The following is a 15947-nucleotide window of genomic DNA, read 5'->3' as shown; positions in this document are numbered from 1 at the left end:
CAAAGCATCAAGATCGGCAGCAAGTGCAGCCTCTCTTGGCAGGTTATCAGGTCTCCTCAGGATGGCTGAAGACTCAGGAGAGTGGAGGGCTTCAGAGTGCTGGCTCTAAACTCATACATCTTAGGTCCTTATGCAGCCCATGGTTTCCCAGCAGTAACAACTCAGGCAAGTCACTTAATCTTTCTGAACCTCAGTTTCCTCACCTTGGTATAATAATAGTATGTACTCCATAGGTTTGTTGGGAGATTTCAATGACATCTCATATAATCCACTTAGCCCACTGCCCCATGACTCAATAAGTGTTTATTGTTTTTAGAATGAGGATACCAAGGAGCAGTAAAATTCTACCCAAGGTCACACAGTGAGCTGGTGGCAGAGCGAGAACCATGCTCTGGCCTCCTGATACCCCATCCTGGTCCCTCCCCATCTCAGGCTCCTTTCCTTTGCTGCAGAATCTGTGGCACAAACATTACATCAAGAGCCAGAAGATAATCAACCTAATTGGGCCATTAGGACCAGTCACTTCCCTCTATATCGAGCCTTTGGGGGATGTTATGGGTGATCAATATAATAAATAATGTTGCATAGTCTGGGGCACTTCTCCAGGGAGCATCTTGGAAACCAAGAGGAGAAAGAGACTTAGTTCATAAAGAGAGATTCCGAGAGAAAGAAAGCAGGATCTCTGAGTATCACTGAGCTTCTCACTGTTCTGTGCCAGATACAAGGGGGCGGCAGAGAACGCCAAAGATGGGCAGGTAACCAGGTGCTTCAGGGTTTTGTTACCCAAGGTATATCTCCCGGTCATGTCACCAATGGCCAGACATGGTTCACAGATAACAGTGGTAAGGCTTTGCTGATCTTGGCCATAAGCAAAAGCTTTCTTCTCTCTCAGCAGAACCTTAAATGCCTGAGAAAACCTCCCAGAGTCCAGGCACACCTTCAGTGGTAGCCCTCAACCCCAAGGGCATTCACCAGCTCACCAACCGTCAGAATCATGCAGAAACATCTGTCCCGGATAAATGTTTCTCTGGTTCCCTAGAATAGCTCTGAGTTCAAAGAGCACAGTTTAGACTTACAGAACCAGTGTGGAAAGAGAAAAGTGTCCTTGGGGAATCTGAGCAAGTCAAGGAGCTGACTAATGTACAAGGAAATCAGAAGTATCTACACATTACCTTGGATTTCACTGCAAGGCATGGCCATGACCTAAAGGCATGTAACGGAGGTGTGAGGAAATCCACAGATAAACCCCAGTGGACATGCAGCGCAGGTGATCCTGGGAGTGACAGGGCTGAGTAAGAAACCTCTGAGAGCTTGATGTTAGTGAAGATATTCAATGGTGTACACAATAATTGCTACAGTGACCATGCCTGCCAAAGGAGGAAGGAATATTTTACAGGCCTGAACTTCCATCAGTGGCTTACTCTTGTGTGGACATTTATCCAGTGAACACAGAGCCTTTAGGGGTGAAGTGTTGCAATATGAAGCCAACAGGCGAAGAAGTTGTCATCCAGTTCCGAAGAAGGCAGATCACAGCCTCAGGTGGAGGGGACTCAGGGGCTGTGCAGCTCCTCAGCAATGTAAGGACCAAGATTTAGTCCATTAAAAACCTCTGAGCAAGTGCAAACGCAGGAACAGAGAGTTTTCTCCAGGTCAAACTCTAAAATCCAGAGCCGACCAGATGACAAGGGCACAAGACACCCAGGAGAAATGAAGACTCAACTGAACCAGAGCAGAGATTATTATCTAAATGAGAAGAAATTACAAATTCGTAACAGAACCCAATACGATATTATTTGTTGTACTAAGAATGGTTGTATTCCCTGTCGGGTCAGCATTTCTGAATCTTTCTCATTACATCTTTCTCCACTCATCTCTATTAACCTCTTCGTTGAGACGACTCCTCCACACACTGCTGTTGACAAACATGGGGTTTGAGTGAGCCCTGACATCACTTCAGGACATTGTTCCCAGACCCAGCAGAGCCAGGGATGGGGCCTCCTGAGAGAAGCCACTTTAGCACGGTGGCTTTCTGTCTGAGAGCTCTCCATCACCCACTCACTGGGAGCCTGCTCACACAAGCGTGAGCGTGCCGACTGCGCTGATAACCACAGACAGCATCCCTCCCCCACGTCTCCCCTCCGCCCCCTGCCCCTCCATAGAGCCCCTTCCACCCCCACTGCTTGTCTCTGAAATCGCCACGTGGCCATACCTGCTGGAGTAAACGTGTCGGCCCCCTGGGGATCAGATGAAGCCAGGGAGCCAGGAACAAGAGGCGAAACTTAAAGCACTGGATTTCCTTTGTTATAACCCAGACTATAAAAAGATTCATTCCTCTGAAATATCATCTCCAATAGCATCAGGCAGGGAAGGTCGAGGGCAGTTTGGAGTCTGTGTCTGAGACGGTGTCCGTGTGTGTCTGCATTTGAGGCTTTGTTCCTGCTGTTCTTCCAGGACGGTGGGACCTGTCTGCGCGCACCTTATCCAAGTTCCAACCCCCACGCTGGACCTTGCCTGTGCCTCTGAGCCAGAATCTCCAAGACTGACCGTATCTGTGATCTTTCTTGTCACTTTCCAGATCCAGAGTTATGTCTGGGCATAATTATCATCTGTTTCTAGAATTGGGATTGTTTTGATTATACCTGTAGCCATTTTGGCTGTAACTGTCTTGGTAAATGTTTCCTGCCATTGCGATTACACTTGACTATGGGGGTGATACTCAGAATATTTAAGGACTCGTCCAACACCAACCAGTCAGAACCAATGCCTGGCGTGAACAACTGGTATAGCCATGCCGAGGCGTTTCAGCAGGTCCATACACAATTTATTGAGGAGTCTCAGTTCAGTGATGAATGATCACAAAAGTGCTCCGCTTTCTCCATGGCTGCCTTCAGTCATGCTCTGTCAAAACCCTTCCCTGTCACCTAATGACATCCTGAGTGGAACCCGGTGCCCCCCAGTCAGTCTCAGTTATTGGAAGTCTGGTCCAGCCCACAGAGTACATTTGATTCAAACCTGGAGCAGACAGGCTGCGGGACTAGAAGAGAAGGGCCTCTCCCTCCCTCCCTTCTCTTCTCTCATCTCTTGTCGGGAGGGCAGATGGGAAAGACGGCTGGGGTCCTCTCACAGGACTGGTCAGCTGTGGCGGTGGAGGCAGGGGTCCCTGATTTTGCTCTGGCTCCATCTGGTTTCATTAGTCGCTGGTAGTGGCTGGAACATGTGTTGGGTAGGTTTGCCTGCAGCTTCCTTGGGTGTGTGACCAGTGTCAGCACAGCTCTCTCTGTCACCAAGGACAGGTCCCTTTGGCCCCAGCAGGAGTCCATAGCCCAACGCTCCTCCAAGGGCTTCAGGGAAGGCCGTCCCATGGCTCCTGCACCCCAGTCTCCATGCTCCTTCTCAGGGAGCCACAGGAGCCATTGAGGTCTTCTTTCCTGGCCTCAAAAGACCCAAAAGCCACCGCCCCAGTCTGATCCTCACCCTCAAAGGCATTCGCCCAAGGTCCCTTCTTTGAACACACTGATTTCAAAAACCTCCAGTGGACAAGCAGGCATAAGCCCCTATGGTCAGGTAGACCCTGACACTCAAAGGGTCACATTCTCCCAAGACCCCTCTTACTTCCTCTGCAGCCTCCACCCCTGATGACCAGGACGCCAGTGTCTCTAGCCACCCCATGGAGAAGTCTCACATGGTTCTGGGGGAGGGAGTGGACAGCAGAAGGGAAGCCTTCTTGCCACACACTCTGCACTGCGGTCAGCTGGAGCAAGGGCTCCTCTCTCCCTCCCCATCTTCTCTCATGGAAAAGGAAGCCATGGGCAGAGGGTCAGGCAAGAGTGCTGACAGCCAGGACCAGGGTCTGCGGCAGATGTCTGGCCCCTGCCGTTGGCAAACTCCGCCTTTACAGTGCAGGGCACCCAGACCTCTTCCTCAACTGTGGACTGAGCTGGCAATTCAGGGGCAACAGGGAAAACTCCGATCCCCATCCACTTCCCGTGGCGGCCTCTGTTCCTCTGTCTGGACCGCTTCTGAGAGTTGCGTCTGCTACTTGTTGCTGGTTCCAGCTCCACCTATGATCGCAAATCTGGATTCTGTCTCAGTCCTCACGCCACATGTTGATGAGCATGTCTGTCTGTCTGTCTGTTTATGAATGAGGGGCTCTCTTCACACCTGCAACCATGGCTCAGGACCCACCCTCAAGAATCCTTGACCATGTCTCTGAGACAGCATTTCTGTGCCCGGGTCTGCACTGAGCCTGACTGGGGGACTCCGTCTCTGCAGCACCTTTTTGGGTCTGTGACTCAGTATCTGAGTCTATGTTTTGTGCTTCACAGACAGTGTCCCTGTGTCTAGGCTCAAACAGCTCTGACTCTCAGCTGTTGTCTTTGCCATGTTGGCTGTCTGTGCTGTGGCAGTGGCCAGCGTGTGAGGCTGACAGGTTTTCTAGAGGGAAGAACAGTGTGGGAGATTACACATGTGAGTATCTGTGCAAGGCCAACTCCATTTCCCCACAGTTTAGGTTCCAAGGCATTTCTCTGTCCTGCCACTTTTTTTTAAATTGTTATTTCCCCAATACAATTTTTTTTCTACTATACAGCATGGTGCCCCAGTTACACATACATGCATACATTCTATTTTCTCACATTATCATGCTCCACTATAAAGGACTAAACAGAGTTCCCAGTGCTACACAGCAGGATCTCATTATTAATCCATTCCAAAGGCAATAATTTGGAATCTTTTAAACTCCAAGCTCCCAATCCACCCCCACTCCCTCCCCCTCCCCCTGGGAACCACAAGTCTATTCTCCAAGTCCATGATTTTCTTTTCTGTGGAAAGGTTCATTTGTGCTGGATATTAGATTCCAGTTATAAGTGATATCATATGGTATTTGTCTTTGTCTTTCTGACTCATTTCACTCAGTATGAGAGTCTCTAGTTCCATCCATGTTGCAGCAAATGGCATTATGTCATTCTTTTTTATGGCTGAGTAGTATTCCGTTGTGTATACATGCCACATCTTCGTACTCCAATCATCTGTCGATGGACATTTGGATTGTTTCCATGTCTTGGCTATTGTGAATAGTGCTGCAATGAACATGCAGGTGCATGTGTCTTTTTTAAGGAAAGTTTTGTCCAGATATATGCCCAAGAGTGGGATTGCTGGGTCATATGATAGTTCTATGTATGGCTTTCTAAGGTACCTCCATACTGTTCTCCATAGCGGTTGTACCAGCTTACATTCCCACCAACAGTGTAGGAGGGTTCCCTTTTCTCCACACCCTCTCCAGCATTTGTTATTTGTGGACTTATTAATGATGGCCATTCTGACTGGTGTGAGATGGTATCTCATGGTAGTTTTTATTTGCATTTCTCTAATAATCAGTGATGTTGAGCATTCTTTCCCATGTGGCTCATAGCATAACTACTTGGCATTGCCTCAGCCACCTTTTCAATCTCTACTCCCCCCTCCACCATCTCCCCTACCCACCGGCCAAATCAAAACTGGACACACTGGTTAGACACTAAGATCAGAATAAGGTCTTGGTCCTTTGCCAGCCCCAGGTAATTTTCAAAGGCCTCTTGGATTGCCCATCACCAACCCACAGATGGCCCTCTCCCCACCTACCTCTGGAAGAAGGAGCGGTCCAAGAGAAACACTGGCTTAAAACTTGGTGAGTTCCCATCATGGCACAGTGGTTAATGAATCCAACTAGGAACCATGAGGTTGTGGGTTCGATCCCTGGCCTTGCTCAGTGGGTTAAGCATCCGGCATTTCCGTGAGCTGTGGTGTAGGTTGCAGACACGGCTCAGATCCCGCGTTGCTGTGGCTCTGGGGTAGGCCGGTGCTATGGCTCCAATTAGACCCCTAGCCTGGGAATCTCCATATGCCACGGAAGCGGCATTAGAAAAGGCAAAAAGACAAAAAAAAAAAAAAAAGTTATTTCAGCTAATAAAAAAAATGAAGAAGGAAAAATAAAAAAATTATTAAAAAAAAAAAAAACAAACTTGGTTTGGTTTCATACTAACCTCCCTGAGCCACAGAGCCTGGTGGGTTGTTGTGAGGCCTGGGGAAGATAGGTAGTAAAGCAGACAGCCCAGTGCTGATGTACGAGTGCTGGAAAAGTCCGAATTCCTGCACTCCACAGGGCTGCCTCTGGGAGAGACGGAGTTTAGGGGAATCTATCTGCTTTATCCTGATGGATGCTGCCCCATAACCCAGGTGAGCAGAGGTGCTTCTGACAGCACAGGTATTTCTACACATGAAACATCATCATATATCATGGCATTCAAGGGCCCCACAATCTAGCCTATATTGTCTTTTTTTTTTTTTTTTTTTTTTTTTTTTGTCTTCCTAAGTTCCCATCTGCTCTGGAAAAAAAAAGGAAAAAAAAAAAAAGCTCAGGCTATAGCTAGGCAATCTTTTTCTATTACTGAAGAGATTAGGCATATGATTCATGGATCCTCTCAATCATTTCAGCCAAAGCCAGGAATAGAGGTGGGATTAACTAGGAAAGCTCTGTAGAGGACACACTTGTTTAATGATGTGATGAAATACACAGGAGACCCATGAGGTTTTTGAGAATGCCATACCCTTAGAAACACTGCCAGCTTACACTGAAAGGGACAGAGACAAGATGAAATAAAGACATCAGAGCCCCCCCAAACTTTATAGGCAGGAAACAGGCTGATAAAACCACACAGCTGCAAATATGTGCTACCCTCCAAGCAAAAGGAAAAATGACTGCAAGGTCAGAGCCACAGACCAAAGTGTGTATGGACACAGAGAACTGAGCCTTGGGCCACAAATTTAATTCCCAGGTCTTGAAACCTGGTGGAATTTACCTGGCTGGATTCTGAAATTGCTTTGGACCAATGATTCCTTTCTTCTTTCTATTTACTCCCTTTTTGGAATGAGAATACCTATAACTATTACCTCCTTCCTATCTCACCACTGTATTAGATAACATGTTTTCTAATTTCACAGGTCCACGGATAGAGGAGAATTTTGCCCTATCATATCCAGAGTGTCACCCATCCCGGATTTAGCTCATGAGATTTGGGACTTTCGAATTGATGATACTTAAATGATACTTGGGACTTGACGCTATAAGGGTTGAGACTTTGGGGATGCTGGGATGAGGTGAATGAATTTCAAATGAGGAATGGATGTGAATATTTAGGGTCCAGAAAACAGACTGTAGTGGGCTAAATAATGATCCCCAAAGATATCAGGCCCTATTTCATGGAGCTTGTGCTACCTTATATAGAAAAATGGTCTTTGTAGATGTAATTAAGAATCTTGAGATGGGAATATTATCCTAGATCATCCAGGTGAGTCCTAGATGTGATCACAGTGTCCTTGTAAGGACACAAAGGAATGTCCATGTGAGTATGAGCTGGAGCACAGAAAGATTCGAAGACGCTGGCCTGGACAATGACAGGGGTGTAGCCACAAGCCAAAGAATGCTGGCAGCCATTAGGAGCTGGAAGGGACAAGGAACTGATTCTCCTGTAGATCCTCTGAAGGGAGCAAGGCTTGGCCAACACCTTAATTTCAGCCCTGTGATCTGATTTCAAACTTTGAGTCACCAGACCTGTGAGAGAATGAATTTCTATTGTTTAAAGCCATCCGGTGTGTGGTAATTTGTTCGAGCAGCCACAGGAAGGCTTCTTCTGGCAAAACAACCTTCTCCCTTTCATCCCGGGTGGCCAGAGGACCCAAGCTGGGCAGTCAGAGATTCCATTTCCCAGCCACATAGTTGACGGAGGTATGGGCAAGTGCCTCAAGCTGGGCCAGTCAGCGGCTTTCTCTGAGAGGTTTTTCTCAGTAGATCTGGTGGAGAAAATCTCTCTTCTCTCTGTGTGTGAGGTTATAGGGATCTAAGCTGGAGTCATCTGCATCCTTGGTTCCACCGCATGGGAACTACTAGCTTGAGAGATAAAACTCCCACACAGTAGGAAACAGGGAAGAGAGAAGACCAGTAGAGAGGAGAGAGTTCTGAGGCTGGCTCGAGTCCTGTCTACTCTGAGTTCAGCACAGGCACCATTACATCCCTTCTCTTTCATTCAAGCAGCTCATCTGGGGTTCTGACACATGTAACCAATAATCCTTATGTATTGTGCCACCGTCCTAATCCAACCTTATATCATGCTACCCTCTACCTATACTCTTTGTACCTCCTAAGCCAATCTCAAATTAGTTCAGTGGAGCAAGCCTTTACTAAGCATCAAACTCATAGAGGATTTTGAGTACAGGGAGGAAGGAGAAAAAGTTCCTTCAGACAAAGGGCATTTAACATGAGTCTTTCAGAATGGATGAGATCTGGCAGACAGGGTGAAGAGGTAACAACATGTGTAATGATTCAAGAATAGGAGAGTTGACTGGAGAGTCCAGCTTGATTGGTGACTGTAGTGATGACAGACAGGAGGAGAAGCTGATATGCAGAAGGTCTGGTCTTTCCCGTGCAAATGCTTAGACTCCACTCTGGAGATTATGGGAAGTCATTAAAGAGGTTAAGCAAATGTGGGAAGCCTCAGAATAGATGTTTCAAAGAGATTCTTGCATGACGATGAAAGTAGGGAGACCAGGCAAGAGATGATGTTGGTCTGAACCAGCACAGTGCAGGATAGGCTGAGGGAGGAATCAGAACTCGGATCCCAACATGGAGCCACCCCCGCTGCTATGGACTGATGCTCTGCCCTCTGGGACCAGTCTCATTCCCACCCACCTCCATAATTTTGCCCATATCCCTCACTTGTAATACCCTCCCTTCTTTCCTGCCTTTACTAAGCCCTCCCTATCTTTCAAGGCTGACTTCAGGAGCAGCCTTTTCTGACCCCTGTACCTCTTCCAGCTACCCTCCTCTGAACCCAGATCCTTCGACTACAACATTTAGGTCCTAAAGATGTCCTGGTTTCCCTTCCCAATCTGGGATTCCATGAAGGCTCTGGGTGTGGGTGCATTGCATGTGCTGGGGGCCTATGTATAGACGCATATGTTTGAATAGAGGCACATGTTTATGGATGCCTTCTTGTAAGTTCTTGGTGGGTGGAGGTCCTGTCAGTGTCCCCTGGGAACCCACCGCATATGCACACCCTAAAGGTACTCTGCCAACATTTGTCAACATGTGGGATCTGAAATGATTCTGCACCAACAGCCCTAGGAATCTCAGTCCTTTGGGTGGGTACAGACCATGTGGACACAGAAAGGGACAGTGATAGGCTGCAGGTCACACAGTGCATCAGTGACCAGTCGGGTGGGGGTAAAAGGGAGCCCTCTGATCCACTAGCGGAGAAGGTGATTTCTCCCATCTATCTCTCTTGTCTCTAACTGCATGGACCAAAGGGAAAGCTTCAGAAAAATTAGGTCACTATAAGTAGATTTTTCCCTCTTCTTTCACTGCTCTTCTTTTTTTTTTTTTTTTTAAGAACAGGTAATATGACCCTTCCTTTCCTTTAGTTTACAGAGATTTTATTCCTAAATGAATTATGAATAATTAAAACTCCACTCCATTTGTTCTATATTGTTGTTAATTGAAAAAATTAAAGATGCATGTGCTGCGATAGCTTGGTGGCCCTGAGAGAAGCTGGTGGACAGCTCAGGGGGAGATGTGCCAGCATCTCTCAGGCCTGCTGCCAGCGCTACCTGGAGTGGGGCATCTGGTCGACTGCTGAGAGCACTCCCCTTGCTTGTCCTCACCACGTCCCACCAAGCACACAGAGGGTACCAACGTCATTTCTCTCTTTATCCACACTTCTCTTTGCCCATGTAAAACCATGAGGTGGAAGGACTTTATTTATCATTCAAAGTGTGGGGAAGCTGCACTCATTTCTCTTGAGTGGCTTTCAGAGTGATCCAGACCCCAGGTGACCTGCTGGGTGTGGGATGTGACATCTTCCAAGGACACTGTATAAAGTCTGAAGTCTGATGGTCAGACTAATCACACGGCCCACCCCTACCACCACAGCTGACAGGTACAGACTCAGAGCTGAACAAAGCAAGGTCAATGTCTGTCCTGGGACCTGGGCCAGGTGTGCGCTAAGCCAGCTTGGTAGGCTTCACCCCTTCTACTCCGAAGTTCTCTCTGTCTCTGTCTGCTTAAGGCTCATCAGGCTGCCCCCCACTCCCATCCCCACTGCCTGCTTAGCTCACAGCTGGTGCTCAGAAAATGGGTTTTTTGGTTTTGTTTTTGCTTTTTTAGGGCTGCACCTGGAAGTTTCCAGGTTAGGGGTTGAATCGGAGCTACAGCTGCCTGCCTACACCACAGACACAGCAATGCTGGATCCAAGCCACATCTGTGACCTACACCATAGCTCACAGCAATGCCAGCTCCTTAACCCACTGAGCGGGGGCGAGGGATTGAACCCACATCCTTATGGATACTAGTCAGGTTCATAACCTGCTGGGCCACAACGGGAATTCCCAGAAAGTGTTTGTTGATTGAATGAGTCCTGTCTACGGACTGGGCTAATGCTTGCAAAGCCAGAAGCAAAGTTAAGCCTTGTATCAGGCAGGATATGCTAACTATTTTGACAAACAACCCCAAATCCCAGTGGCTTAACACAATAAATACTTGTTTCTCATGACCCCTCAAGCAGCATTGCTCTCCTGGTGGCTCTCCTCAAGCAGCAACTCATAGATCCAGAGCCCCTCCTTCAAGGATCCTATCCCACTCCCCACAAGATCTTTGGAGTGTTCTCCACTCAGCGGTAGATGAAGAAAGAAAGTGGTGGACCCCCTGCCACGCCCTGCAATCATCCCTGCCCTCTCCTCCTGGTGAGAAGCTCCTGGACAAACTTCAGGGACACTTTTCTCCAGGTCTTCCCCACCTGGTCTATTTAACATAAGCTCTTGCAATATCTGGTCTCCTTAGAGTCCTTTAATCTCCCAGAAAAGGGAGCCCTCCTATACCATTGGAGGGAATGCAAATTGGTGGAGCCACTATAGAAAACAGTATGGCAGTTCCTCAAAAAACTAAAAATAGCGTTGCCATATGATCCAGCAATCCCACTTCTGGGCATACATGTGGACGAAATTATAATTTGAAAAAAATATATGAACCCCGATGTTCATAGCAGCACTGTTCGTAATAGCCAAGACATGAAAACAACCTAAATATTCATCAGCAGATGAATGAAGATGTGGTACACAGACAATGGAATACTATTCAGCCATAAAAAATGAAGTAATGCCATTTGCAGCAACATGGATAGACCAAGAGAGTCTCATACTAAGTGAAGTAAGTCAAAAAGAGAAAGACAAAGAGCATATGATATCACTTATATATGGAATCTAAAATATGACACAAATGCACTTATCTGTAAAACAGAAACAAGGAGTTCCCATTGTGGCTAGTATATATGAGGATGCAGGTTTGCTCCCTGGCCTCACTCAGTGGGTTAAGGATCCGGCATTGCCGTGAGCTGTGGTGTAGGTCACAGATGAGACTTGGATCTGGCATTGCTGTGGCTGTGGCGTAGGCCAGCAGCTATAGCTCGATGTGACCTCTAGCCTGGGAACTTCCATATTCTGCAGGTACAGCCCTAAAAAGCCAAAAAAAAAAAAAAAGAAACAGACTTGACAGAGATAGAAAACAGACCTGTGGTTGCTGAGGGACGGGGGTTGGGGAGGGGTAGAGTGGGAATTTAGGATTAGCAGATGCAAACTAGTAATATACAGAACGGACAAACAACGAGGTCCTACTGTATCGCACAGGGAACTATATCCCGTGTCCTGTGATAAACCGTAACAGAAAAGAATTTTAAAAGAATGTATATATGTACAACTGGATCATTTTGCTGTACAGCAGAAATTAATGCAACATTGCAAATCAACTATACTTCAATAACATGTTTTTAAAAAATTGATCTCCCATTGCTTCAGGCCCACTCTGAAGAGGGCTTCTGCATGCTCCACCTTAATACGCTTCCCTTCACAGGGGATGAGCTACTGCAGTCTAAGACCCCAGGCTACAAGGAGAGAAACCGGCTGGGGTTCCAGTCTTCCTGGCTGGTGCCCCTGTACCTGGTGGGCAGAGCCTCCCACCACCACAGCCAGGCTGAAGCATCACTGCCCAGGGGAGCGACCCCTTCCCAGGCAGGCACGTAACAGGTGAGGCTGGTTGCCCGGGGCTGTTGCCCAATTGGAGTTTGGTTTCCCTTTAGGCAGTGCTGTGGGAGCAGGCGGCTCCTCTTCCAGGAAGCTGGGGAGAGCACCTTCTAACGAGTCGCTTTCCTCCTTGATTGGCGAGCACCGCCGGCCAAAGTTGCGCCTTGCTGTGAGCTCTGCTTTCTGCCTTTCCCTCCCCCACCTTTAATGTCCCCCTAATCCAATTTCCTTGGCGATAAATAAATAAATAAAAGTGTTTTCGTAGAATACAAACCTACTCACTGCAAGGGGCCCGGGTGGCACATAAACTATGAAAGATTCGCTCTCTTCATTAAAGCTGCCAGTCCTTCATCTCCACGCTTTCTTCTTCCCCACAGTCTGCCTTGATCACATGGAAGTGAAACCACAGCCCCCTCTCCCTTGGGGAGCTCGCTCCCAGGGGGACACATACTAATAAACCCCAGCATCAGTGGCTCTCACAGGCATCCGGTCTCAAAAGCATTAGAACCTGCCTGGGGCCGGAAGAAAAACAGGCAGTGGGAGACCTAAAGGACAGAAGGGTGGTCCAGACAGCCTCCCCCTGGAGTGTGGTTTTCTCCGTGTCTCAGCAGCCCAGAAAGTCACCTTCGAGATGTTCCATGGTGAGCATGGCACCCTATAAAGGGAGCGGGAACCAGCACCCTCTAACCACTGGAATCCGTCAGACCCTGGGCCCTCGGCTCCCTGCACCTGCTCCCAGTGAGCACCCATGTGGGCCAGCAACGCTGCTGTGAGCAGTGTTCTACACGGACCCCGCCCCCAGTGTTACCACCATACACTTCCGTACCTCTCACCCCATCAGAGGGAGGGACCTGCTGCACCCCCTGGCTCTCAGACTGGCAGTGCCACCACCCACTGCCAGGCTGACTCATGGCTGCGTGCCACCGCTCAAAAGGCAACCCCCTTCAGAACAGCACTGGGAGTGTGTCCCATCTCCTTCAGGGGACGGAGCCCTACTTTTGTGCCTTTTCAAGGCCATGTGGAGAGACAAGAAGGGGTTAGGGGAATCACTGTACCACTCGGTGACAACCCACTAAGCCTGGTTCAGCAAGGCTGAATCTGAATGACCTGTGAGTTTTTCATGCACACACATATGGAGCAGCAGTTTTCTTACTGGTTTGACTCAATCAAGCACCCACTGATGAGTACATATAGTGCCCCCAGCCCTGCTAAGAACAGTGGGCTGCGGATAGAAATGAAGATAAGGCCCTCCCCTCCAAGTGCTCAGGCCAGCTGAGTCACCCAGACACACACCTGAAAAATGAGATGAAATGAGAGCAGTTTAAGGCCAAATGAGACTGTTTAAGCAAGGCTGAAAGTAAAATTACAACCAGAGCTACTATTCTCAGGTCCACTCTATGCCTCAAAGATCTTTAATCTTCACAACAACTTATTGAAATGGGTATTATTATTAGCCTCGGTTCGCAATGAGAAGACGCATGCTTAGAGAGGTTAAGTGATTTTCCTGAGGTCACACAGCCAGTAAATGTGAGATGAAATTTAAACTCCACTCTATTGATTCCAAAGCCTGCACTTCTACCCACTGCGCAATCCCAGAGGACACATACCAGTGGAGAGAAGATACTGAGGCAGCGCTCAGCCCAACATAAAGAAGACACTGCTTAGAGCCCAGGGATGGAAGAGGCGGCATCGAGTAAACGAGCCGCCTGCCCACGAGAGGTGCATAGGCCCGAGGCAAGTGAAAGAAAAATCTGGGCCTGAAAGGAGGCTGGGTGAATACAGCAGATGGGAGATGCTATAACTGTTAGGGAAGTGGGACCTGAAAGAGCTAGGATTTAAGTAGAAAGATCAAGAAGGTGGTACATGTGACGCAGGGATGGGGGTCACAGGTGTGTCTGGAGGTAGTAAGTAAAGCTGATTGGCTGAAGCAAAACGCCTGTGTTGGTCAACTCTCCCCTTGCAATGCGCAAAGCCTAGCAAGGCGCTGGGGTTGGGCTCAGGGGACCCCTCACTAGAAGTGGCCAGGAAGATTTGAAGTGGTGGGAAAGGTGGGGAAAAATGAGTGCCACATTCTCAGCAGAGGCACAGCACAAAGAGAGAAAACTGACTGTCTGCCTTCGAGAGCCAAGAGCCAGCCATCTGCATCCAGACACGAGCGATCAAGCCAGCACCAGGTCAGAAACTGAAAGCAAGAACCAGCCTGGGGGTCCGTGGACGTGCTTCTAGCTGCATCATCGATGTCACCCGTGGCCCTCCTGCAGCCACATGGGTTAAAGGTTCAGGGGGTTGAGGGCAAACAGTGCTGGGCGTGGTGGCCTCGCTTCTACCCAGCGGGGCTGGTCTCATAGCCCCCCGGAACAGACGTACCCCAGAGGCGCTCCCCACCCACGGTGCCGCAAAGCCCTCGGAGGATGAATAGAGAATCAGCCCCTGAGACCAGAACACCCGGTTCAGTCCAGAGCGCGGTGACATGGCGCCTGTCCCAGAACAGTCACCTGGGCAGAGACAAGGAAATTGCAGACCTGAATCTGCTCTTTGCCATTTTCTGGAAAATGGCTTCACTGGTTTCGCTTGTTTTTAAAAAAGGGGGAAAGGAAAGGAAGGAATATGGGCCAATTCTGAGGGCTAATTGCCTTTGCTCTCAACTAGAGCCCATGATTTTTCCAGCAAACACGCTCTCCTGTCGCTGTGCTGCCAGACCCATTCTCCGTTTCCAATCAGCCCTGAAAATAGCCCTTGATAGAGATAATAGGAAGAACAAAGAGAAATTTAGAGGAGCGGAGAGAGGAAAGGAAAGTCATGCCTAACTGGCAGCCCTGAGGTTGTTTTCATAAAGAACCCTTCAGTTAGTCCCTGATTTGTCTCCAAACAGCGAGGTGTTCAATAAATCCCAGGAAACAGACTTGGACCAAGGCCAAGGGCTCTTTGACTTTTTTAGGTCATAGACTCCTTTGAGATTCTGGAAAAGCATGGACCCCATCTCTCACCAGGAAAATGCACATAAACACACATCCCATGTATTAATTCAGAGGATCACAGATGTAACAGCAAGCTCCAACCACAGACCTTACACAGACCCTGCTTAAGAATTCATGACATGGGCAATCTTTTTTTTTTTTTTTCCTTTTCTAGGGCTGCTCCCGTGGCATATGGAGGTTCCCAGGCTAGGAGTCTAATGGGAGCTGTAGCCACGGGCCTACGCCAGAGCCACAGCAACACGGCATCCAAGCCGCATCTGCAACCTACACCATAGCTCAGGGCAATGCCGGATCCTTAACCCACTGAGCAAGGCCAGGGATTGAACCCGCAACCTCATGGTTCCTAGTCGGATTTGTTAACCACTGCGCCGTGACGGGAACTCCCTGCAATCTCTTTTTTAAAGGCTCTCGCTCTCTCTCTCTCTCTCTCTTTCTCTCTTTCTTTCTCTCTCTCTCTCGCCAAGTGTTTGTATGTGCTTAGAAGGAAGAGGTTCAGCTATGTCTCCCATAGTCTATGGGATTTTTTTAAACTTTGTTCAGTTTGAAATGTTGGAAGACTTTCTGCAAATAAGTGAGTTCGAAGGTCCAAAAATGGGGGTGATTCTGTGCAAACCATTCTCAACCAAAGACATGAGGGAGTCAACACAGGGGCCTGGGGTCCTCCGCTGAGGCCTCAGCGAGAACGAGTGTATCACCTAAAAGGCTAATAGTGGCCATGGGCTACGGAGGGGCTGTGGGAGCCCAGAGAGCCTCGCCTCAGGCCTATGGAGAATGACCAATGCCAGAGCTTCCCAAACTTTGCTGTGGATCCACATCCCATGGAAGTCTTGTTAAAATGCAGATTCTGATTCAGAATCAGATGGGACA

General features: G+C 48.4%; 2 long non-coding RNA genes across 3 annotated transcripts in view; both read right to left on the bottom strand.

The window, feature by feature from the left end:
- Window positions 1-15947, bottom strand: part of LOC102165540 — a 282871-nt gene that overhangs the window by 217573 nt on the left and 49351 nt on the right. The window lies entirely within an intron of this gene.
- Window positions 1770-15239, bottom strand: LOC110260048. The gene is made up of 2 exons (XR_002342824.1): window positions 12377-15239; window positions 1770-4434 (listed from the first exon to the last, which is right to left on the bottom strand). It is a non-coding gene; the product is annotated as an uncharacterized LOC110260048 (long non-coding RNA).

The sequence above is a fragment of the Sus scrofa genome, chromosome 3 (genome assembly GCF_000003025.6).
Source record: "Sus scrofa isolate TJ Tabasco breed Duroc chromosome 3, Sscrofa11.1, whole genome shotgun sequence".
Taxonomy (NCBI): domain Eukaryota; kingdom Metazoa; phylum Chordata; class Mammalia; order Artiodactyla; family Suidae; genus Sus; species Sus scrofa.
The sequence above is the reverse complement of the archived record's forward strand: the minus strand, read 5'-3'. Positions and strand labels throughout refer to the sequence as shown.